This window comes from Prionailurus bengalensis, chromosome B3 (assembly GCF_016509475.1).
Source record: "Prionailurus bengalensis isolate Pbe53 chromosome B3, Fcat_Pben_1.1_paternal_pri, whole genome shotgun sequence".
NCBI lineage: Eukaryota > Metazoa > Chordata > Mammalia > Carnivora > Felidae > Prionailurus > Prionailurus bengalensis.
Genome location: NC_057355.1, coordinates 57,671,871 through 57,697,541, shown reverse-complemented (window position 1 = coordinate 57,697,541; position 25,671 = coordinate 57,671,871). Strand labels below are relative to the sequence as shown.

Below are 25,671 nucleotides of genomic sequence, written 5' to 3'. Positions count from 1 at the left end.
GCTATTTTCCTTTCCTCTTTGAATTGTGAAAGGCTGCTGTGACAGTCCCTAGCCCAGGCCGTGGAGTGTCACACAGGGTCCTATGGTGCCGAACAAAAAGCCGCGTCTTCCTGAATCTGGCAGAACTCTTTATGAGAGCCGAGCCTTCTTGCGCGGGGCTTTCTCTGTCAGTGAGGGGTGGGCATGAATGGGATCCTATCAGGGGCTCGGGGCCAGTGAAGACCCTTCTTCATGCGTTTCTTGGCCAGGAGAGGGGAGCCACAGGAGAAATGCAAATGCCCAGGCCTCTACTTTCCCATGTGATAGCACCGTGAATAAACATAGGAAGCGCTGTGAGCTGCGGTTTCCGAATTCAGCTGAAGAGAAGGCTTGGTCCATAACACACAGCATCTTTCATTGAGTTGTGTGGGGGGGACAGGCTTGTATTGAACAGATGACATTATTTCGTTTGTCTCCAGAAAGGCCCTGTGAGGAAGAGTTTACATACAGCGATACAATTTTGTGAGGAGAAAAATCGGGGCCTTACATTCTCAGCATGACCTGGAATCAGGCACGGAATTAGAGGAGGCGGCTGCTGCCGTTAGGTAGCTGACTTGGGGGGAAAACGGACAGACCCCCAGATGCCAAAAGGCTCCCCCTCTCTCCTGAGGAAGTACGCTTCCTGTATCTCCTGTATCTTCCTGTATCTCCCGAATAGTAAGTAAAATAATGCCCCCCACCTGATAGCTGAGAGGTGGGCAAAGTACCATTCTACAACAGAAGCCTATAATGGGCACTCCCTCAACAGAGGGCGCAAGAAATGTGTACAACGAATCTCAGTTAATTTTCTGCGAGTAGGCTTGGATCCCTGGGAGGCAGTGAAAGCAGAGAGAAGAAAGACATCACAAGAGGCACATCTTACCCATTTCTTGATCTTTGGAGGGACATGTTCTGTCCTTCTGTCCCTCGCATACTCTAGAAGATATCCACCAGTTTTTTGCCACGTTCAGAAAAAGGGAGACCCGAAAGATCTCTGTGCCCCCTATTGCTTTGGGAAAGGGATTGCCACAATCTGCAAAGAGGCAATCACCTGCCCCTTGACTACCAGCAGCAGATTTTTTTTTTTTTGGCTTCCCCTGCCTTTCAGTAAGTGCTTTTGTAAAGTAACAGTAAAAGCTAACGTGCTATAATATTTCAGAAATTAATGGTGGGTGCTGAGGATTATGGAGCACTTTAATTTTTACTGTTGCTTTGCTAATATCTTTATGAAAATAATGAGCACCAGAAAGTGGTATCGATTGGTAAGGAGAGCCAGATCCAGGATTCAGCACTGAGCCTTTCCACCTGCCTGGCTCCAGATGCACTCCCCAACATCAGGTTGAAATCAGATGACGACATTCTTTTTAACAGATCAGATACCTCTCACGGCACCCGGGAAAAGGAAGTTCACTATCAACATCACCAGTCCTCACTTGTGTGCAGCTTAGTGGCTCTCTAACTCTGTGCCTAAAAAGCTCTTGGAGTCTGCAAGCTGGGTGCTAATATTCTAAGGCTAAAGACTTATAATAATTAGTCATTGTCAAAATAATAGAAATGTAATGCTCATAATGTTAATATAGCAGATATGGTTTTATTTTATTTTAAGCTTTTTTGTCCATAAATGTTCATTGAGACTTTGGCACTTGATGATATTTGCCTTAATGAATATCAGGCAGTATTTTTCTATTTCAATTATTTGTTGACTCCATTATGAAATCCTATTGATTCTACTTTGATATATCCAGCATTCAACTGATTTTCCTCATGGCCACACCTACTACTGTGGTCTGAGCCACCAAAGATCATGGTAATCACCTCCTAATAGGTCTGTTTGCTTCTGTCTTTGCTGCTATGTAGTCTATTCACCACACAGCAGCCAGAGTGAGCCTTTGAAAATGTAGGTCAGATGATGTGGCTCTTGTTAAAAACTCGGCAGTGGTTCCCCATTTCACTGCAGGGTAAAGCCCAAGTCTCTATAATGTCCTATGAGCCCCCACGTGGCCGGGCCCCTCCTGACTTTGCCTACCCCTCTTCCTCTAATTCACACTGCTCCATGCCCTCTAGCCTTCTCGCTGCTTTTTGAGTATGCCAGGTAGATGGGCCTGGAAGCCATGCCCGTTTTTCTGCCTTGGATGCTTTGCCACCAACTATCTGCTTGGCTGCAACCATTACTTCATTCAAGTTTTTGCTCACAGCTCATCTACTCAGTGCAACCAACCTGCTTAATACTGCTGTTTCCCTTTCCAACTCCCATCCCCTCTTACCCTGCTCTACTTTTTCCCATCACATTTCTCACCTCCTAGCATTTAACCTGTTAGCATTAGCATGTCAGTACCACAAGAACAGCAATCTTGGTCTTTAACTGTATTTCACAACTTCCAGCAAGTGCTCCAGAAATATTTGAATAAATGAGTGTCTATTATGTGCCAAACTCTATGATATACAATAATTCACAAGACATATGTGCTGGCTTATAGTTCAGCATGGAAGACATACAATTAACCAGTAGATGGAGGAAAAAGAAAGAACAACATACCAAATGAATGTTAGTGCAAGAAATCGTTAAGGAACAATGAAGCTGAGTCTAACAGTTTGTGTGTGTGTGTGTGTGTGTGTGTGTGTGTGTGTGTTTGCGTGTGTTGCATGTACTTATAGCTGTGACCTCATTCTGCATTACATTGTTATAGTTTCTGCCATTAAAATGGTTCCTTTAATGCAATTCAACACATTAGTATTCATCGTGATCTCCAAGGAGCACTATGACTTTCAGGTGCTCCACACCTGAGGAAATTTAAGAACTGCTATTTGTGTGGTGATTTTCAAAGGGTGTTCACATGTATTTTTCTCATCTAATTCTCGGAACAACCTTCAAAATATAGGTCTTCTGTATCATCTTCTTTGATATGTCCTCCCAGTTTTGACTTTCAAGCTTCAAGCAAAGATGTTTTTAGGTAATTTCATAATTGAAGATGCCTATAGGTTCTATGAGATTTCTGTATGCTGTCGTTAGTGCTTTGGCTGCTATCCTGTGTTCATTTTTCTTTCTCTTTTTCAGTTTCACCCCACTACCATGAGTCTTTCTCTCAAAATAAGATTAAATTCTTCAATGATTGCTGGGAGTGGGAAAGGGCATCTTAACATAAACTTTTGTTTTCTTACTGTTCAGTCAGCTGGGCCCCAGACCTTGGGTCTCCTTCTCTTTCAATTTCATGGACATTGGATAAAAAACATGGTTTAAGTAGTTGTAACCAATATCCTTGTTTCAAGAGCTCATATTTGGGAAAGGGTGTCAATGATGTCGGCACTGTGGGGATACATTATACATACAACTTTCCTTTGTATGTGTGTATAGTTTTTAAATCAACTTCCCATTTTAGAATAGATTTAGATTTACATAAAAGTCATAAATATAGTATAGAGATTTCAGATATATCCCACTCCCAGTTTTCTCTACTATAAACATCTTACATTATGGTACCTATGAAATAGCTAATGAACCAACATTGATACATTATTGACTAAATTCCACGTATATTCAAATTTCTTATTCATTTATTTTTATTTACTTATTTACTTACTATCCTTTTTTAGCATTCTAGGATCCCATACAGAATACAACATTACATGTAGCTATCATGTTGCCTTGTCTTGTTTTTGATGGGTTTGAAGGTTTTGAGGAGTACTAGTCAGGTATTTTGAAGAATGTCCCTCAGCTGGGATTTGTATGACATTTTCCTCATAATTAGACTGAGGTTATGGGTTTGGGGGAAGAAGACCAAGACATATGGTACCACTTTCATCACATTATATCAAGATTATGTTCTATCAACATCACTTACTACTATTTTAAAACGTTATTTATTCATTTATTTTGAGACAGATTGAGAGTGAGTGGGGAAGGGGCAGAAAAAAAGAGAGAGAATCCCAAGCAGACTCCATGCTGTCAGCAGAGTCTGATGTGGGGCTCGAACTCACGAACCATGAGATCATGACCTGAGCTGAAACTAAGAGCCCAGATGCTTAACTGACTGAGCCACCCAGGCACCCCTCAACATGACTTATTACTATTATGTTAATCTTTATCAACTGGCTTGGATAGTGTTTTTAAGGTTTCTCCACTGTAATCCCTGTGATTTTTATGTACCCTTTATTTTAACCAAATTAGAATTGTGCAGAAGTTTCCTTGGACTTTCTGTCTTAGGTCTAGACTCTTCCATCCCTGAACCAACTCACCTTCCTCATATTTCCAAGATTTTTATAGATCTTTTTGTCCTTTTTGTGGTTCAGATATTAGCTTAATGTCACCCATGGATAAATAACAATTGTGGGAGTGGAGGGTGCTTTTGTTATGTTTTTTTAGTTAGTGATTCAGATTAGCTATGAAATTAAATGCCTTGGTTTTTGAGCAATCAGGCTAAGGAATGCAAAAAGAAGACTAATGATTTTGTGTATTTACAAAATTTTAGAATAAAAGTAGTTCAATTTCAAATTATAGAAGTAATTCAGAGGCAGTGGAATTTAAAAAACAACAACAAATGAATAAACAAACAAAAAGCAGAATCAGACCTATAAACACAGAGAACAAACTGATGATTGCCAGAAGGGAAAGGGTTAGGGTTGGGCCAAATGGGTGAAGGGGCATGGAAGATACAGGCTTCCAGTTATGGAATGAATGTCAAGGGAATAAAAGGCACAGCATAAATAATAAAGTCAATAATTTTGTAATAGTGATGTAACAGGACAGCCAATAGCCACACTTGTGCTGAACATAGCATAATACATAAATTTGTCAAATCACTAAATTATACACCTGAAATTTATGTAACATTGTGTGTCAACTATACTCAAATAAAAAATAAATTAAAAAACAAATAAAATAAAAGGTAAAAAGACCACACACACACACACACACACACACACGCATGAAAACAGGGAAATTTAGGAAAAAGAAGAAACAAAAATCACCTTTAACTATCAAGAGATAATTACCGCTATCAATTACCTTCAATCATTTTTCTACATTTCTATATGTGTAGATATTTATACAGTATCTACTTATCTTCATTTTCTTTTGCTTTGGGGGACTGATCTTATATCTATAGTTTGTATTTCACTTTTTACCCAGAATTTTTTCTCAGTCAGCTTTATTTTAATAGGTCTTAAAATTCTGAGACAGATTTTTTGGTCAAATCGTTTCCATTAAAAAGTACTGATTTTAAAAACTAGTAATGTAAATTTGCCACAGGAAAACAACAACAACAACAACAACAACAACAACAACAACAACAAATGATCCACAAAACATCCTCTTTTCTCCCTGAAAGTTTTACATTGCATTATTATTATTAACCAGAATTTACCATTAAACTTAATTGGCCAATGGAGACAAGCAGTTCTAGACCTTCCACCACTGATTAAGACTGGGTGGCAAGTACTGGGGATAATATTCATTTAGCCTACTGAGTTTTTTATCAGAAGACTTGGGTATCTTACCTGCCCCAACAACCTTCTTGTCCACTGATTTGATGACACACCCACAGCAACGGTCTGTTGGAAATAACAATTAGCTAGGAGCACCTGGGTAGCTCAGTTGGTTAAGTGTCTGACTTCGGCTTGGGTTATGATCTCATGGTTCATGGGTTTGAGCCCTGTGTCAGGCTCTGTGCTGACAGCTCAAAGCCTGGAGCCTGCTTTGGATTTTACATATCCTTCTCTCTCTCTCTATCCCTCCCTGGCTTGTGCTCTCTGTCTCTCAAAATTACATAAACACTTAAAAAAATCAGCCAAATGACCCAGAGGAGATAGAGAAGCTCTCAACATACAAGCTTTCCAAGAAGTGTATCAATCATGACAGCATCACCAGGTTTCAAAAATCTGAGGCCATCTTCCAGCTTCTTACCAGAATGGTGATCAATCTTCTTCAGCTCAGTAAACTTTGCAAGCAATGTGAGCTGCATGACCAACACTCCAGCACAGGTTCATTGCTAGCACTGATTTGGTGTGGGTGGTTCAAGGTAATCACCCGAGCAGTGAAACTGGCTAGTTCATTGGTGGGTCATTTTTGCTATCACCATCCAAATTGCAATGATGAGCATCTTTGACAGACACAGACACATTCTTGACATCGAAGTCCACACAGTCCTGAAGAAGAGCTTCACTCCACCTTCATGGAACATTTCAACAGACTTTTCTTCAGTTGTAACACTGATGGTAACAAAAATGACCACAATGCCATGTTTGAAAACAGTCTCACAGGGATAGTATCAACACCACCAATTTGGTGGACATCCTAGAACAAACCCAAGGCTTGTCAGCTGGATGACTTGGTGACAGAATGCAATCCAGAGCTTCAAGCACTTATTGTCCCACAGGCAATGCCATCTTACTGATGACTTTTCATCCCTTGAACCAAGGCATGTTTGTACTTGGTTTCAGCATGTTGTCACCATACCAACCAGAAATTGACACAAATACTGCCGGGTCCGGGTTGCAACCAGTTTTCTTAATGTACATACTGACTTCCTTAATGATTTCCTCCATACCTCTCTGGCCGAAGGGTGGTTCAGTGGAATCCATTTTGTTAACACAAACAATTAGTTGTTTCATAGCTAGTGTGTAAGCCAGAAGGGCATGCTTACGGGCCTGCCCATTTTTGGATATACTTGCTTCAAGTTCACCAATACCAGCAGCAGCAATCGGGCCTGAAAATTTTAGGCACAGCCTGAGATGTGCCTCTAATCATGTTTTTGATAAAGTCCCTATATCCTGAGGCATCAATGATGGAAACATAATACTGTCTCAAATTTCCACATGGAGATATCAATGGTGATCCCTTGCTCACATTCAGCTTTCAGTTTATCCAAGACCCAGGCATGCTTGAAGGAGCCCTCTCCCATGTCAGCAGCCTCCTTCTCAAATTCTTCAATGTTCTTTTTGTCAGTCTCCCCACATTTGTAGATCAGATGGCCAGTAGTCATGGACTTGCCTGGATCACATGTCTAATGATGCTGATGTTAATATGAGTTTTTTCTTTCCCTATTTGGCTTAGATTTAGCAGTAGTTTTCATGGCACCTGTCTTCTAGCAGCAAACTCATGGCAGAAAAAACTACACTAAAATTATATATGGAGGATTTATTTCCCTTTGTTAATTAAGTTAAAAATGGCTGGTTCCAGTAGAAGCATTTAATCATACACTTAGTTTTGGCAATTTTATTTAGGGAATTTATAATTTATAATTACATAATTATAATTTATAATTCATAATTATTTCCTCTGTCTTCAATTCCATGATGAATATCTTTGATGCATCTTTGGAATAATCTTTGACTGTATTTTTTATTATTTCCTCATTATAGTATCAACGTCAAGCTCATTAGAATCCACATTCTTGAAGATGAGATGGAATGTATACTATAAGACCACAGAATCTACTTGTCCTTTTCTGGAAATCAAGGTTTAACTAGTCTGGTGCCTCTGGAGGAACAGAATCTAACATAATGTTCTTCTGCCTCTAAGATTTCATGACTCTACGATTGGCTAGTCTTAGAAATTTTTTCTTATACACACACACATACTTCAAGGTGGACAGTACAACTTAGACTAGGATCCTATAGATAGTAATTAAAATTAAAATTTCATTAGCAATTGGATAGATTATTAAGCCTAATATTTTAATTGATAATGTTCAGTATAATTCACTCAGGAAAAAAATCCGGAACACTGTTTTGGGGCAGTTAGTAGAACTTGAATATGAGCTGGTGTTATTAAGTCAGATTCTATAAACATAGTTTGATAAGGCCTTAGATTATGAGGTGACGAAGTTAATAACATGTGCTCACTATTTCAAATCAAGCTCTAAAAGGCAAGCATTGAAAAAAGAAGTGGTTCTCCCAATATAGTTCATGTGGTTTTAGTCTTAACTGCTATTGTGGTGAGATTAATTTCACTCCTATTATTTATCTGAGATACAGAGAATTTGGATAGGGTCCAGAGGAAATGAGAATAAAAATGAAAATGATTAGATGGTTGATTGAGAAACACTGAACTCATTGGGATTATTGAGTTTGGAGCAGACTAAGGAGATACTTAATGACAGTTTCTGACTGTAGAGGTGACACTATGGTATGATCAACTATGTGTAACCAATTTCAACTTCTACCAAGAAAAAGGCACATTTACACAAGTATGGATTTGCTTTGGTCTTTGAGAAGATGTAATAAACTAGTGGACAGCTGCAATTTGTTATCAAGTGTAGGATGCATTGTAGCCAGGAGAAAGAAGGCTCATAGCTTACAAGGAGAGGTCCCAGGAAATGGATGAAACTGCACAACAGAACAGTGTGCAGACAGGAAGTGATATCACTTCCTATCACTTTAGTTGGTGCCTCTTTACAACTGGCTTGGGGGCTACTGAATATAGGCCATTGTCCTCTTGCTATTCTGTGCTTATTGTACATTAGCAGGAGTTGATTGGCATCAATTCCCTTTGTTTATGTAAATAGCATCTGTGAACTGTAATGTGACATTTTTGGCTCATGTAATATAAATGCAAAGTATGTATATCTGTAAGTCACGCTGATTTAGAAAGGTCTACTTTATTCCAGTATAACAAATTATTCCCATGGAGTGTGTTAAGCACTTTCGGAAACTTATTTTGGTCATTGAATCAATAAAGCACTATTTGGAAAATTAATGCCTTAAATTATACTATGTGATATGTTCAAGTTGCTGGGTTACACAGATCTGAAAATTGGGGCAAGGGTATTGTGCATTCTTCGTGAGGAATCTAGGATCGAGTATTACATGGATAAAAGAATGGTGATGACAATGCAGATTTTCTTAGTAGTCACAGGCCCATTTAATTTGATCTTTAACTCAGGGCAGGGACAGCCCCTGATATGATCTCATGTTTTCTCATTGCTCTAGGACTCCGTCTATAACCCTTCCACTCAGACCCTGTTCTTGGATTCTGCTTCTGTTTCTTTCCTCCAAATTTTCATTCAATTTGGTCTACTGAATTCTTGTTTTGAAACAACATAGTATAATGCTAAGACTTTGTGCTCTTGAGTCCTCAGACCTGGGTTCGAAAGCAGCTCCATCTCTTTCCTTATTTGGAACTTTCACCAAATTTTTTAACCTCTCTGAGACTCAGTCTCCTTACCTGTGAAATTAACATAATAATATCTATAATGCACAATTAAATGCAGTAACCTTTACAACAGATTTACCCCATGTGGCACACATTAAAAGTAAAAATTTCTAGGAAAAAAATAAGCTGTGTTTTTTCCATTTGATCTTTTTCTTCAACTCTGAGACACTACTGATTATTCAATAAATACTTATTGAGCACTTATTATGTTACAGCTTTGTACACAATAGTGTACAATAGTTTGTTTTGGATAGCTAATAATAATAAAATGATAATGATAAAAATAGACAGTTCTCTTATATCCATGGAGCTGACAGTAGATTATGATTCACCATTGGCTCAATAATAGCTTTACAAAGAAAAAGCTACATTAAGCTATGTATTCATTTTAAGGTATACCATGATCTCAGTGATGTATAAGAGGGGACAATGTAGAAAACTTTTGTATAATTAATGTCCCACTCCAAATGTGAAACTGAACAATTTCTGAATACTGGTCATAATCTTGGATTTGTCTTTGATTATATTTGTTCTATTCCCCATCTAATCTATTCCTCCTCAGTAGGTCTCATAGGCTCCACCCAATCCTGTGATTGTTGATCAGGCCCTGCTCCTATCTTTCTCACCCATTGTTTCACTAATGCTTTGGGCTATGCCTGAAAATTCCAGTCCTGGTGAGGTGTCACAATCAAGAAAGCACAGTCAAGTGACCAAAAGTAATTTCATACAGTTCCAGTGGTCACTTCTTGCTTCCTTTCTTGCAGAACTTGAAAGAACATCCAATCCTTTACCCCTAGTGCTGCTTGTTTCCATACCCTATTCCTTATTTTCTTCTCTACCTCTCAAACATGCCCAACCTCTCCAAAACCTCTTTTGCCATTACTTATATTCTTAAAAAATTTTTTTTAATGTTTGTTTATTTTTGAGAAAGAAAGAGTCAGACTGTGAATGGGGGAGGGACAGAGAGAGAGGGAGACACAGAATCCGAAGCAGGCTCTAGGCTCTGAGGTGTCAGCACAGAGCCCAGTGTGGGCCTCGAACCCACAAACTGTGAGATCATGACCTGAGCTGAAGTTAGGTGCTTAATTGAGTGAGCCACCCAGGCTCCCCTCCATTACTCACATTCTTAACATTCTTCTTAATATATTTCTTCCCCTCTGTGATTAAAATCAGAGAAGAAGGAAATGCCAAATAGGCAATGCCAGGATTTTTCCTAACTGGAGGAGAGAAGGAAGGTGAGGCTGTGAATTTTAATTCATAATTAATAATTTTATTCCTGTCATGCAGTTATAACTTCTTGCTACCCTCACCTAAAGATTGAGCACTATGAAGGGCATCTGGCTAAGGGGTGAGGATAGGATCAGTTGAAAGTGGGAAGAATTGATTGACTTGGTTCTTGCAACTGCCTAACTCCCCTCGGGTGCATTTCTGTAGCTTTGGCAATGGGGTCTCCTTAATTCTCTCCCCGGTAGACTTTAGGGACAATCTTGGGCTTGGGTAGGAGCAACATCTAAGCCCTATTGAAGCTGCCCATTGGCTCAATATAAACTTAGTTTTGCTGTTGCTTCCCCTGATATTTGAACCCCGTTTCTCTGGTAACATTATGTTTGTCTGATACTCCAGGTATCACTGATTGAGTTCTAAGTGCCAATTCTTAAAGACTTTTCAGGACATTTAGGGTTAGCATGGTGGCCATAAAATAATCATTTAATAATGTGCAAGGGCTAGCAAAAAAACTAAGAGTATTGATATTAAAATATCCATAACTTACTCTAATAATTTGACCTCTGCATTACTATTTGGCTATCTTGTAATTTGTCATATGTGCTTATTGATCTTTAGTTATAGGACTATTTTTAATGAGGGATGTCAGCATATAGAATTCACCTTATTAGAATAAGTACTGAATTTGGGTGGAATTGGACTTCCGGGTGTGTGGTCTGGGATGGTATGCTCTAGAGAAGACTGTTTCAGATTTGTTTCATGCACCTTATATCTTCCATGTAGGAAGGAAAGTTGCACAATATATAGCAAATTAGGACAATGATATTATTGGGTTAAATCATAACTTAATTATTCAGTTACTTGAGGCTACATAATCATTGAGCCATATCTTTTGATAATGTTCTTTTAGACTCTCTGGGAGTAACCAAATTTAGAATGATGTGCTGTCATGCCACTTCTAAGAAACATTTCGTATGCTGTCCTTGGTGATTGGTTAGCAATGCCTCAGAGAATAGTGTTTGTGTAAATTTCATTAATTATTTCACTTCAAACATGATGAAAGTGTTTTTTAAAAATGTAGTTGAGATCTAAAACAAAACCAGATATAATTAGGGATTCAGAGCCACGGAGGATTTGTTTCAGGAGCAACACTGTTTTCATGGAATTACAAAGTATATCTGAAGTTTATAATTTAGTTAAAATTATCAAGTATTTGTAAAGTTACTGTGTTGAAAATATGCTAAACATTTTTTGTAGAGACTCTCAGACATTTGGTGCAAGAGAAAGTTGAGTTTAAAGATAGCCAAATGTTGAAAATGGAAGTGCTAGTTATTCCATAGCTGCCACTCCAAGTCTCGCTGCATAATTATGCTGGAGTTGTTATATGTTCCCTAGAGGATATGACTGAGCAACATACATCTTACCTCTAGATTTATTTCCCCGGTCCTATAAGGCACGGCAGCCCTGGATAGTCACCTATTACTTATATTATCATGCTGTACATCCAGCCATAGCATTGGCACTGTATTATTAAGGACAATGGATATTTCCTCATAGTTTGGGGTTTTCCAAGCAAACAGATATAATCATTTTTCTCTCCACAAACTATTTATGCAATCTAGAGAAATCGTCAACAATTGCACAGTGATACTTCTACAATAAATTCATGGTTCAAATGAATGACTATGGTTACAGCCATGGTTAACTGAGACTGGTGTAAGAACATGTGCTTCCTCTAATTTACCATTTTTATAAATACAGTAAAACCATGGTTTGTGAGCCTAATTCCTTATGGAAACATGCTTGTAATCCAAAACACTTGTATACCAAAGCAAATTTCAAGAACCATTGGCTCAGTTGTGATCATGTGACATTCAGTGTCATGTACTACTTGTATTGCAAGACATTGCTCATTTATCAAGTTAAAATTTATTAGAAATGTTTGTTCGCCTTGTGGAACACTTGCAGAACAAGTTACTCGCAATCCAAGGTTATACTGCACAACAAAAAATTGCATGTTAAAGCAACATATTAGAACCATGAACCAATCTATAATGAATAGTGATGGTGCTTTAAGGACAAGACTGGATGAAATAAAGACGCCTAAGTACAATTGTATGCTTTCTTACTCATCATCAACATTAATAATCACCGTTTAAAATAATTCTAGTTTTATCTTGGAGGTCAGGTACGATAATTAACCCTCAAAATTTTATTAGAATAAAAAGCCATCTTATGAAGACAGCTCTGATACCTGAGGACTTCTTCATGGTTTCTTTTTTCACTCTTTTAATCATTTAACTGGGCAAATTGGTATTCAATTCTCTCATGTTCTTGCTTCTCAGGAGAAAGGATCCATGTAGATTGCCCAACTTGTATCCCCTACTTGTGGCAAAATATAAAGTGAGAGGAAACTTTAAGAAGGTGTCTTTTTCAAACAAGATTAGCTTCAGTCACATCATTCATCCTTTCCAGTTCTCCATTCTCAAAAACTAATATTGCTGTGAGCAAGGTAGTTAAATATCCAAATTCAGATCTTTATTATTAGTATTAGATGTCATTTTCCATTTCTAGCCAGAGATTTAGGAGATGCATTTGTTCTCTTCTCCATAGCACATATTTGTCAAGAAGTGAAATGTATTATTCATATTCGAGGGCCTACTTTTGATTCCACCTGTTTCTTGCAGATTTCCCTGATAATTGTATCATGGCATACTGCCTTTCATGAAATTTTATATTTATTATTTTCATTATGTATTTGGGATCCTGGCTACCAGAGGTACTCTGCTTTCTTTATGAATCCTTCAATGTGCATATGCAAGTTGAGTATTGAAAGTTGACTTTATGTTGAAAGGAGATGTACTTTTGTTCCCAGATTGCTAAAAACATCATAGTATCTCATTACAACTTATGGTTTAGAGATAATTTCCAATGATATATACTGCAATTTCCTTAACTCTTTAAATTTTATTCTTTTCAGCTACAATTGAATATATAATTGATAATCTAAGGCCCAACAGACATCTGACTGGGCCCTGTTATACCTATTACCATTCATATTTTGTCAGTCATATTAAAATTATGAAATAGTTGGTATCAGCATTTTAACTGCTATTCACAAACTAGTTTTATATCATATTGGTAGATATTCAAGACATAATAATTCATTCTTGATTTATTAAAGTCTAAAACAAATTATTACTTTTATCCCAATCCTGATACTGCTTGAACCTTAAGACCTTTAAGCTCAATTTATTCCCTCTTGCCTTTTAAGTAATTTTTATTTAGCATTTTAGTTTTACCTGTGTTTTAACTGAAAAAGACATTGTAATTTTATATAGTTAACATTCCTTTAGAATGAGCTGATAATATTTTTCTTTGTCTTTTACCTTGTCAAGATTTTAACTGGGATGATTTTCTATTTGAAGAACTCTCTTTAGATTTTCTTTTAGTTTCTTTTTTCTTTCTTCTAGCAAAAAAAAAAAAAATATATATATATATATCTATATATCTATATATATCTTGGATTTTCATCTGAAAATGGCTTTCTTTTACCTTTATTTTTTGAAACAAATTTTTATTGCATATAGAATTTTAAGTTGGCAGCTATTTTTTTTTTTAGCACTTAGAAATGTTATTCTATTGTTTCTGGTGCGCGTCAGTGCTGTTGAGAATTTAGTTGCCATTTTTATAGCTACTACTTTTAAAGTAATTTTTGTTTTAATTCCTGTCACTTCTTAGGACTTCCTTTTTGTCCTTGATATTCTGCATTGTTACTATGATATGCCTCGATGAGATTTCCTTTGTGTTTTTCCTCCTTTGAATTGTGTCTTTCCTCACCGGAATTCCTTGGGTTGATGCCTTTTATCAGGTTTAGAAAATAGCCACTGACTGTCTCTTCAAATATTGTTTCTGCCTCATTCTTTCACTTTTTTTTTCCTTCTGGGATTCCAACTATAAGTGCCTTTGCCATGTTCCCATGTGTCTATTTTATTTGCCCAATGTTTTCCATTTTACTAATCCTGCTGGCTGCTATCTGCTGTTAAACTCCTCTAATATAGTTATATTCAGGTATGTATATTTAAAAATTTCTAAGTTCCATAATATCCTCTCAATTAGTTTTATGGGTGCCAATTTTTGTTGAGATTCTTGACCCTTTCATTTATTAGGTGCACTTTGTCCTATTTTTTTGAACATATGAATCATAGCTATTTTCAAGTTGTTTTGTGTTAATTGCAATATCTAGAGCATATGTGGGTCTATTTATGATGGTTTTGATGTTATTTCTCTTCTGTTTCTATGATATCTCCTAGTGACTTCTCATTTGTAATTTAAAAAAAATTGTGTGCTGGACATTATGTACTATAAAGAGCCTAGAGAATCTGGGGATGTAATATTGCACCAGTGATAGTTTCTCCCTTCCTGTGTTCCACAGATAGGATGAGGGGTAGATCATCTCAACTCAACAAGAAATTGAGCTGGGTCAAAACTTGGATGCAGGGTTAGAAAGACTCAGTCTAATCCTTGTTCATCTTCTTCTTTAGGCATGTGCCTCATGGGATATGTATTAGGAGTCTTTCCAATATGTCTGTCAGTCCTGAAGACTTTCAGGAATGTAGGTCTGCCTTTCAGAGATTCTCATCCAAGTTCTTTGGCTTTCTGCATAATGGGCCTTCAAATATGGTGAAAGTCTTTAGGGATGGACCAGTGGGATTTCTCAAGAAAGCCAAGCCCCATGCAATAGCAGAATATTTCACTCACTCCTCTAGAAAACTTGGCACAGCTAACCAGACTCCCCCTCAGCAGTCGAACTCAGCAAATATTTTTATGGGTAAACTGGAAGCCTTTCAAGTTTTTGGTCTGTTCTTCAACTCACAGAAACATTCAGAATATAGTTTGACCAAATATCTGGGCACCCTGTGACCTAGTCAATGTGACACATACAATTAACCATCATACTATTATGATTGTGTGTGTGTGTGTGTGTGTGTGTGTGTGTATAATTTATTAAACATCATTATTGTGTGAACTACTTAACTTGGCATCCTAGGCTATCCAATATATTGTATGTGCTCAGTTCATATTTGTTAATAATGGAAAATGTCCAATTCATATACAAAGTTTTATGCAGAAATATAAACACATTTTAGAATTTTTTTGCCTGTGTTAAAATCCTACTTTTATCACTATTCACCGTGTGCTTTTGGGTGTCAATTACCTTATCTATAAAATTATGAAAATAATAACTATCTCATTAGGTTGCTGTGAAGATTAAATAAGGTAAAGATGAACCAGTAACTGGAACCTGATAGACAATAGCATGTGTAAAGCATCATCATCATCAATGTTATTGCTGTTATAATTATTTTTAATTTTGAGCCATATTTCTCATTCCAGTGAGATGTGTTTTGCTATTTTCAAACTTCTTAACCATATTCATGCGCTTCTCTAATGACTTTAACCTAGCCTGAAATTATAGGGCTTTGAATACATGGTTTATCGCTGAACATCTAATTTTAAGGTTTTTTATTTTCTTGATCAAGGATTATGCAATACCAATCAACATCATCACCATTGCCATCCTTGTCAGCAGCAGACTCAGCACCATTTGTAGTAGCTAATACATAGCAAGCACTATTTGTTGAATAAATGAATGCATGAATGCATGAGGAATGAAATGATACTTTCTCGATCTGCTAAGAGAGTAAAATAATGCAACATACTACACAGGATATTTAGCATCTGAATTTATGTTTGTTTTAGTTTTATTCAGATTGGTATTACTCCAGTATTTATACATGACCTAATAAGAGAGATAAATGGTTGACTTAAATGATTTATTGATGCCAGTGGGAACCAAATACCTTCATGGCATGAAAGAAGAAGATCAGTTTCGCATTAGTTCAAATAAAGAAGAGTGATGGAGAATTGAATCACCACAAGACACACAACAGTTTAGGCACAACAAACTCAATAGAATCTGTGTCCTTGCAGTCAATGCCATACCTGTGTCTTGAGCAGAGATTCATTTTTAGCAAAACAGTATTATCCATCACATTAATTTCTGTTAATTTGACTGTTATTGGTTCATTGCTTGTATTTATTTTATAGACTGTTGTTTAAATTGTACCCAAATTAGTAAGTGTAAAAATATATATTTAAATTCATAGCTGTAACATGAATCAATACTTAGGTAATATAATAATTAAATAATTTCCCACTTGGAGTTTATAAAACTTGTTTTCCTTTAAAAGGAGACCATGCCTTACTCGAATTTTGTAAGCACCATACGACCCAAGTACTTATTCAGTAGGACTCCATCTGAGCACAGCTTGTTAGCCTATAGATTTGGATGCATGTGCCCTCAGAAACATCACAGCAACATACCAAAGCCCAATATATCAGAGTTAATCTGTGATGCAGGCATCAGTCCAGCTGGTACATTCTACTACTGTGAGCACTTCACTCTATAAGTGGTGATTTATTTGGCATTCAGATTGAGATCTTGTGTGGAAATAACAAAATAGACTCAAGTCCTGAACTGCCTGATTCTCAATTCTCCTCCTAAGAGTCACCCTGTGAAGATACACAGTCTTCGGCCTGAGACAGTTGGTAATTGCCTGTTTCTCTACCCCTTCTACATTTGTATAAACTCTCTTGAATAAATAATGAATCACTTTTTTTCCCTCCTACTTCAACAACTAAGTCTCATAATTAGAATTTGCGACTTCTTTTAATACATTCAATTATCTGCTGATTCAAGCATCTTCAGGTCAAATGCATTAGAAAACAGCTAATTATGCCCTTTCCCTTGGGTAGAAAAATCTTTAAATTTAATTAAAAGACCTTAACTCAACTCCTTCACATTAGGGTCTACTTCCCAATGGATTTTCTACAGGGTGACTTAAAGAACCAAGCTCAATATTAAAATTAGAAGCAGCTATTACTTGTTATTTCTTCCTCTTTAAAACAGAATTATTTTTGGATGAAGGATACTTTGATCCTTAATTTCATTTTCTCAGTTTTGTCTCAGTATTCACTCTTAAAAGCATACATTAATTGAGAAACTTGCTTGACAGTTTTAAAGATGTTTATTTTCTATATCTTGTGCCAGTAAAGCACCGTAAACATAGACTACTGTTTCTCAGTCTCAATATTCTCTTTGGCATACTGATCAACACATAAGCAAAGGTGGCAGAAAAAAAATCTTAAAAGAAGAAAAATTTTAAGTACCACATCTGAGCAATGTAAGGTTCAAATATACAGGATGTTCTGACTTTTATGAGAGAAAGTCACAAAGATATTTTCCTGTTTCCCTTTCTAAATTGGAAAAGTGGAAGAGAGAGCTATCTTGGTTTAATGTCTTCTAAGAAAACATAAAAATCAAAGCAAATCATGTGTTTGTTTTTTTTTTTGTTTTTGTTTTTTTTTTTTTTTTTTAGTTTCATGAGTTTTACTTTTTTTCTGGACTTAGAACAAACTTTTTTTTTTTTTTAAATTAGAAAATAGCCTTACATGAAAAGAGAAATCCAGATGTTGAAAGAAAGAAGCAATCTGGAAAGAAGCAATTATGTATTATTCTTAGGTGAGTTTCTTTTCATCTATTGTTTCTATCCCTTCTTTCTTCTTCCACCTTCCTTCCTTCTCTTTCTTTTCTTCTCTTTTCTCTGCCTTTTCCTCTCCCTCCCATACTCTTTTTTATTTTTCTTCTTGTTTGGCCAATTACTTCTAGAAGACAGTTAAATATGTTAGCAACATATTGATACCTCAAGGTGCCTGTGATAAACCCAAACTACGTGCACTCCCATTTCTTGCTTGTTTGAATCAGAGTCATAGGAGAATAATTTAATGATACTAGTTATTCTTACTTGTTCAACAAGTAGGCACTGGGGAACCACTGGATATTTTTGAACAGAGAAATGGCATCCAAGAAACTGATCTTTCAGGAAGCTTTATTTGTCAATGATGGGTAGCAAGAATTAGCAATGGAGGATGGTAGGCTCATTAATAGAGTTTATAATTCTCAGGCAGAAGGTGTTGAGGATTTTGAACAGCCCAGAACTGGGAATATGGAAAGGATTTCATATTGAAAGAAATTTAGGAAGAATAACTAACCAGTGATAGATCAGATATGATAAAGAATAGATGTGAGCCAAAGATTATTGTCAGCTTTCAAGCCTGAATGACTGAGGAAAATAGAAGTGTTATAAATAGAGCTGACTGAGTGAAGAAGGTAAGTTCAGTTTTAGGAATATTTCCATTGAATGTTATGAAGTACTTCTAGGTGTAAACAACCAAATCAATTGGGGAAATTTGGACAAGTTGTAGAATTTGAGAGGAAAGGAAAACAACAACAACAACAACAACAACAACAACAACAACAACAACAACAAAAACGCCACCTCAGGGATTTGTTGACATAAACTCCCTGAATCTCTTGTTACTCCCTGAATCTCACAGTTCGTGAGTTCAAGCCCCACATTGGGCTCTGCACTGACAGGTCAGAGCCTGGAGCCTGCTTTGGATTCTGTGTCTCCCTCTGTCTCTCTGCCCTTCCCCCAGTCATGCTCTCTTTCTCTCTCTCAAAAATAAACAAACAAAAAAGAAATATCTAATGATTAAATTTTTAGTGAAATGCTGCATATGTGTTATAATACAACTATTCCATATGTACCCCCATAACCCCTATGGATTTTGAATATGCATTTATTATTACTTCAAGCGGTATAGAGATTTTTTTGTATGTATAAAAAAGTATTGTGAGTCTTGCTCTATGCTTATGATAGAATGGGAAACATATTCGATACAGGGGGTCAGTCCTTGTGGTTGATATTTGTGTTTGTATGAAGGTGCAGGTGTGTGTGTGTGTGTGTGTGTGTGTGTGTGTGTGTGTGTGAGAGAGAGAGAGAGAGAGAGAGAGAGAGAGAGAGGATAAATTAGGAAATGAGTGTCCAGAGGGGTGATTAACTGAGGAGGATGGGTTACTGTCAATGTTGCTCAAGGAGAAGTTGGAAATCCCAGATGGGGAGTGTAGGAGGTAAAGTTGGCCTCTTTAGGAATGATAAGTGCAAGCCCTGTGGTGTAGGATGGGCATGCTGAAGAAGAGTTGAAACAATTAATCACATGGACCTCCATGATCACAAGTGAATTCTATGATCAGAAGTAGGTGAAACCACCCTACCATGTTGCTGTGCTTTTATAAAAAACACATTTTGCATAAAACAAAGGAGAGCCTCGGGAATGAGAGAAAGACTGTTTTCTCATCAACCAAGAGCTTTAGCCTTATATTAATGGAAAATATATGAAAAGGAGAGAGGAACGTAAAAGTTTAAGAAATGCTAAACCTTCTTTCCTAATGCAAAAGAGTCTGAGAAACAGATAAACCTCCAGGGAAAATCTGGGGCCCCTATCACTCACTTTACCAGAGTGTGGTTTGAATCAAGAGATTCTCTCACATTTGAAAATTCCTGGCTATGTTTTGTACTATTATGTATTCTATGTTTTGTAGTATTCTATGTATCGCAGTATTTCTGTAGATACTCAACATCCAAAATAGAAGAGATGAGACTCTGTACTGAGAGTATAGTCTTTAAAAGAAATACATATGATCCTATGGTGGTCACAAGTGCCTAGATATTACCTAAGTCACAAAGAGATTCAGCAGGGATGTTGCTGCCTCAGGGAGCCTGAGGACCTATGGCCAGGTCTATGCAGCAGAAAGTAGAAAGGGAGTTGAAAACTAAGCAGTGTCTTGAGACTGTTCTTATAGCTAAACAAGGCCCAGAAAGCCCATAATATCTGAAAGAGACATTGAGACTGAGGAGTACCAGCCTAGGTTAGCCAGTGCTTCAGTCTCTGAGAAGATGGGTGAGGACGGGATCAGAGAGCAGCCATGATACTCATTGCCTAAACATGTCACATGCTCTTATGCCTCCACATGGTGGGTCCCTCAATCTGGAATTTCCATTCTCCTCTTAACCACCTATGGAATAACTTAATGCTGGCACATTTTGAATGGGGCATCCTGGGGGGAAACTCCATAATGAAAGGGAGTCAGAGAAAATCTCAATAATATTACTATTTATAATACCCAATTTTTGAGTCAGAACACTATTCTTTACAACAGCTTATGAAACAGTGCCTTATTTCACTAATGAAAAAAAAATTTTGCCAAAGTTATATGGCTGTAATTGGTAATGTCAGTATTTTAATCCAAATATCTCCATTTTAAGTTCCTTGTTCTTGACCATTAGGCTCTTTGGAAACCACTTCTCTTCTCAAATATGTTGGTGAATATATAAAATAAGAAATGTTTAAACTAATCACAATTATAGTGACCAGTATGTGCATTCTCTCACTTGGCTCATGCTACTGGAAACCAATGCACAGTCTGGTTGGGTGTTAGGAGAGGTTAGAGGCAAGAGCAAATAAATAGTGATGGTTTTATTATCTCACCAGACATTTAACAGTTTTTCATTCCCTTACTCAAATAATTCAAAATGTTCCACCCTATATTTAAGCTACAATTCAAGTCAGTTTATCATCCAAGAGTTTTTGGAATTTGGTTTTTCCTTATTAATCCAAATTTATTCAATTCATTTCAAAATCCATAGATTATTTATGGAGAGCTAGGAGTATGCCAAGCACTACAGTGGGGAGAAGAAACAAAGATGAAAAACACATCTCTCCACAATCCCATGGTCTTGTTGTTTGCATTTAAAGGTAACAGTCTAAACACTATATTAAAGGTATATTCCAAATATGATCAAAACAGAGGCAAAAATGATAAACTTCCTGAAAATGTAGGATAAGTTTATAAAGAATATGAAATTTGAGTTAGGTGTTGAAATATAAGCAAAGTTTATTGAGCAGAGAAAAAGTACAAGGGCATTTCAAGGAGCAGCAGAACAAAGCATGAGAGTGTGAAATAGTATAGTGTGTTGGAAATGTGGCAAAGACATCAGCAAAAGGACTAACCAATTATGTATGTGGAGGAGAATAGCAGAAGGCTTGAAATGCAGCTTGGGGCCATATTATGAAGGTCTTTGCATGTCGTGCTAAGGATTAAACAATAACTGTGTTTATTTGTTATTTTATTCACTTTTTTTCTTAACCATTCACTCTCAGGTATGTACATGATGAAAATCTAAAGAGTTTTAATTTGCCCAAGTCCAACACCATTTGGGAAAAAATGTTTTCATTCTATGTGCAAAGTAGTAGTCTAGGCACCAAGGAACATCCAAAAGAAAGAAGCACAGATTCACTGTCTCAGAGGCAGAAAAAGTAACTCTCAAAGAATCTTAGAGAACAAACTGGTCTGGCTGGAGCAGGGAAGGAATGTCTTACTGTACCAGAGCCAGTCTTTGCTCCACCCAGATCCTTTAGAATCCCTTTTACCCGTCCACTCTGTGCATCTGTAGAGAGCAATCCACATTGCATTGAGGGCCAGAAAGAAATTCTCTCCTCTCTATCTCCTAAAATGATTTATTTTGCACATCTTTAAACTTGACATGCATACTTATGATTTTATCTCCCAGGTTTTCTGGGAGGGAAATAAACAAATTAAATCATGACTTCTGGGTAGAGGAATTTTGTTTTTAAGAAGCTCGCTCTTATAGGGAGCGTAAAGATGAAGTGAAGGGACGCCTCCTCCCTTTCCTTATACAGTATTTTAATCCAGCCATAACATTCTCCCTCATTGGACTCCAACACATCATCATGCCAGTCCCTGACTCCAGTCTGGTCCTTTCCTCATGTTGTTCATTCTGATACAGAACAAGTCCCTCTTGACATGGAGTTACTTCTCCCTCTTCACTTCCAAATCCAATACTATGTCTCCTTCAGGCAGAAGCAAGTATTGACTTCTCAATAAGGTGTATTGGGTCAGATTCCTCAGAAGCAAGCCCTGTGACAAGGATTCCTGAACAAGTATTAAAAAGTGTTCTCAGAAAAGAATGTAGAGAGTAGGGGAAGCAAGACAAGGAAGAGGAAAAAGCCAAATAAGGGTTCAAGCCTCAGTTCGATGCTATGGGGAGTTCTGAAGTACAAATTATACTTCAGGTTTGTTCTGTCTCCAGGAGGCTAGACTTTCATACTCTCACATAAGTCAATAATTGGTTGTTGGCCTCTTCTAAAAGGGAGGTGTTGGCCATACAAAGTACTGGGGACTTCTGATTCTCTGTACCTGCAGGCAAATCTGCTCCAGTAGCCCAAAGCTGTTCCTCTGAAGACAATTGCAGGTGGAAACCATTAGAAGCAAAGCACACAGAGGCTAGAGTTGGGATCTTGGATTTCTAGTAAGAATTTCAAACTAATTCACCTCCTTGAGATTCCTTCATATCTGAAGAACCAAGCAAAATCCAGGGAAGATCCTCACAGTACAAGAATCTGCATAAGTGGACCCTGAGGCCTATTTCACTGCTAGTATGAGCCCTGGGCTATTCCTCAGAGGCTATTACACTCCTAGAGTTCAAGAGTGTGAGGTAATGCATCTACCCATCCAAGTGTAAAACCACAGGCAAGGAGACTAATTTAGTCAGCTGATAATAAAGCATCAGGAGACCCTTGGTGATTCCAAAATGCAGTTTGCCAGCATGGAACCTGTTCAAATGTAATAGCTCTCCCAGGTTAATGCATGGAAATTGGCTCGATGAGAACATTTTAAAAGGAAAAGAGTAGTAGAAAATCGTCAACCATTTGCAGAGACAGTAGGCCTTTTCCTGCATTTGTTTCTTTATTTTTCATAGATAGATAGCAATCTAAGACATTTACATGTGGAACGAGGCCTGGCAAATTGCTTAACGAAAGCACCTTTCAGCCTAGGCTGATGGGAACAAAATGATGCTCAAATTTTGAATCCAGACCTAAAATGAATATTGTATTTATATATGTATTTCCTCCTTTACATCACTTTTACCCCCCTGTTTTTTGAAAGGAAAGAAATAGGTTTAGAGAAAAGTGTGTTGCTAATATGTATAATTTCCCATTTGTCTGCTGTCAAGATTAAAGCAGTAACAATAACAACTTCCTTTTTGTGAAACAAAAAGCTAATCAATGGCTATCTAGGCATCTGCTGTTGACTGCAGAGCAAAAGAGCAGGTCAGCATATATCCTGTAGCTCAACTCCATTCACATTCCCTATTAACCTTGTCTTTTTACCTTGATCTCTTCTGGGCTACATATCTGAGAAGCTGGCCTCTTAACGTGCATCCAAGTTTTTCTGATTGGAATACTGAGAAGGGCTGCTGGAGCCATTAGATATATTGGATGAAATTTGCTTAATTATCAATCATTACACTTAAAAGACAAGGATATCCTGCATGTAAATATCAACTCTCAATAATTTATACATAATTTATTCACTTTCTTTTCATTCTGTTATTATCATGAATTCCTGTATTTTTTTTTTAAAGTTGTTTTACCTTTCTGGAAATCTCAGAGGCAGAGTTGAAGTACTAACGGCTTTTGATGCCAGCCATATTTTTCACTAACTGCTATACAATTTGGAGTGAGTCACTGTTCTTCAGTTGATGGGGGTTATAGGCTGAATAATTAGTAAAAATTTCCAATGTTGGCAGCAGGAAACAGTAGGCAGCTGAGAGCATAATGAGGGCAACTATCTTAGCACCAGGCAGGGGGAAAAAACACAACTGAATAGATATCAAGTGTTCTTTTCTTAATACAAGTCTAACATGAACTGATTATCTAAAATAAAATGGCAGTGGTCCCATTTATAATATTTATTGCTCCCATTTATAATTTTTACATTGTAAAAATTATAATATTTACTATTAAGATCATATTAGCATCTTAATGCTGTTCTAGTTTTAATATATTTGTTATTATTTTAATTACTTGGATCTCATTTTTCAGGCAAATATATTTCTCACAACCACATCTCTTCATTTAGTCACACAACAAGCAGCATTTATTGAGCACTTCCTGCCTTCCAGGTCCAGGGTTATGCATTCTGGATTCTGTGATAAGAGGCAGAGTCCTTCTTCTTAAGTTGTTCACAGTCTAGTTGACTGTGACTGTCAGGGCTCTTGGTTACAAGCTACAAAAGTTACGCTCTCTTGGTTAAGCAGGTAAAGAATTTCATTAAAGGACATGCAGTAGCTAAAAAAATCACCCAGAAAGCAAAAGAATCAGAGTTAAGTCTAGACAGTCAGAAACAAGTTCCAAAATGACACCATAATAGAAGCAGTGAAGGTGTCTATGCTGCAGGCACAAGCATTGGACCCTGTTTGCAGCTTGCCCTGGAAACACATCTGGGAACAGGCACTGGAAGCTGCCACTTTCACCTCTGTCCCTGATGCCTACTCCAGGTGACCTGATCTTATTGCAATTGCTGTCATCATCACCTGGAAGACTTTCTCCTGGCCTCTGCTTCTTTGCATCAATCATTTTGGTTTAAAAACTCCTATGGGTCTGTAAACTGGTGAGCCCCGGTTAGGTGCCCAAGTCGAGGTAAAAGAAAAGCCAGGAAGTGAATTTCTGACATTTTCAGCTTCTATGATGGAATTCCCCAAATTTAAGAATGGCGTTGGTATACAGGACAACCACAGTGACAAATGTTCACTGTAGTCCCTCCTTTTGGTTACCTCAAATGAATGTGTACTCTTCTTTCCTTACTTATACAGCCTACTCTGATAATGTGTGTGTCTATAAAGAAATGAGCTTACAAGATTTGTTGACAAGGGAATGATGTCAATATAACACTGACGTTGTGTTGGTCCATTTATGATTTTTCTCAGTATACAAGTATTTTGTGCCCTCAAGTAACAACTAGTGAACACAGGTGAACACAGAAAGCTCTGGAGGAGCAGAGTATTATACGTGGTGCCCATTCACATTCTCCTTCCTGTTTTATTCTGGGCATGTGCTCTGCCCAACAGGGGCTCACTATGTGATTCTGCCTCCTCTTTGTATATTTTGCCTGTGTCTGCATAGATCAGCAAACTCAACCCTCAAATGTTTGCCTTGATCTACTTTTTCTGGTAAGCTCTATAGTCATTTATAATCGATTTTCCAGGATGTGGGGTTTCTAGGAACACGTCGACCAGTTATAGTAGAAACACTTAAACTTAAAAAAAAAGGTGTTTTATTAGCATGATACAAAAATCTCTTATACTACCACAAGCACTCTTCCTTCCTTCCCAAGAGGAGTAAAACTCACAATTTTTGGTGTTGCCAAAAGTTCCTTTAGTTCTGTCACAGGTGCAGCTGTAATGTATGGACTAGATTGGAAGTTTCACCACCACCTACCATAGCTATACAAG

General features: G+C 37.2%; 1 pseudogene; it reads right to left on the bottom strand.

Moving 5' to 3' along the window:
- Positions 1 to 5,413: 5,413 nt before the first annotated feature.
- LOC122468022 lies at positions 5,414 to 24,796 on the bottom strand (annotated as a pseudogene).
- Positions 24,797 to 25,671: the final 875 nt, after the last annotated feature.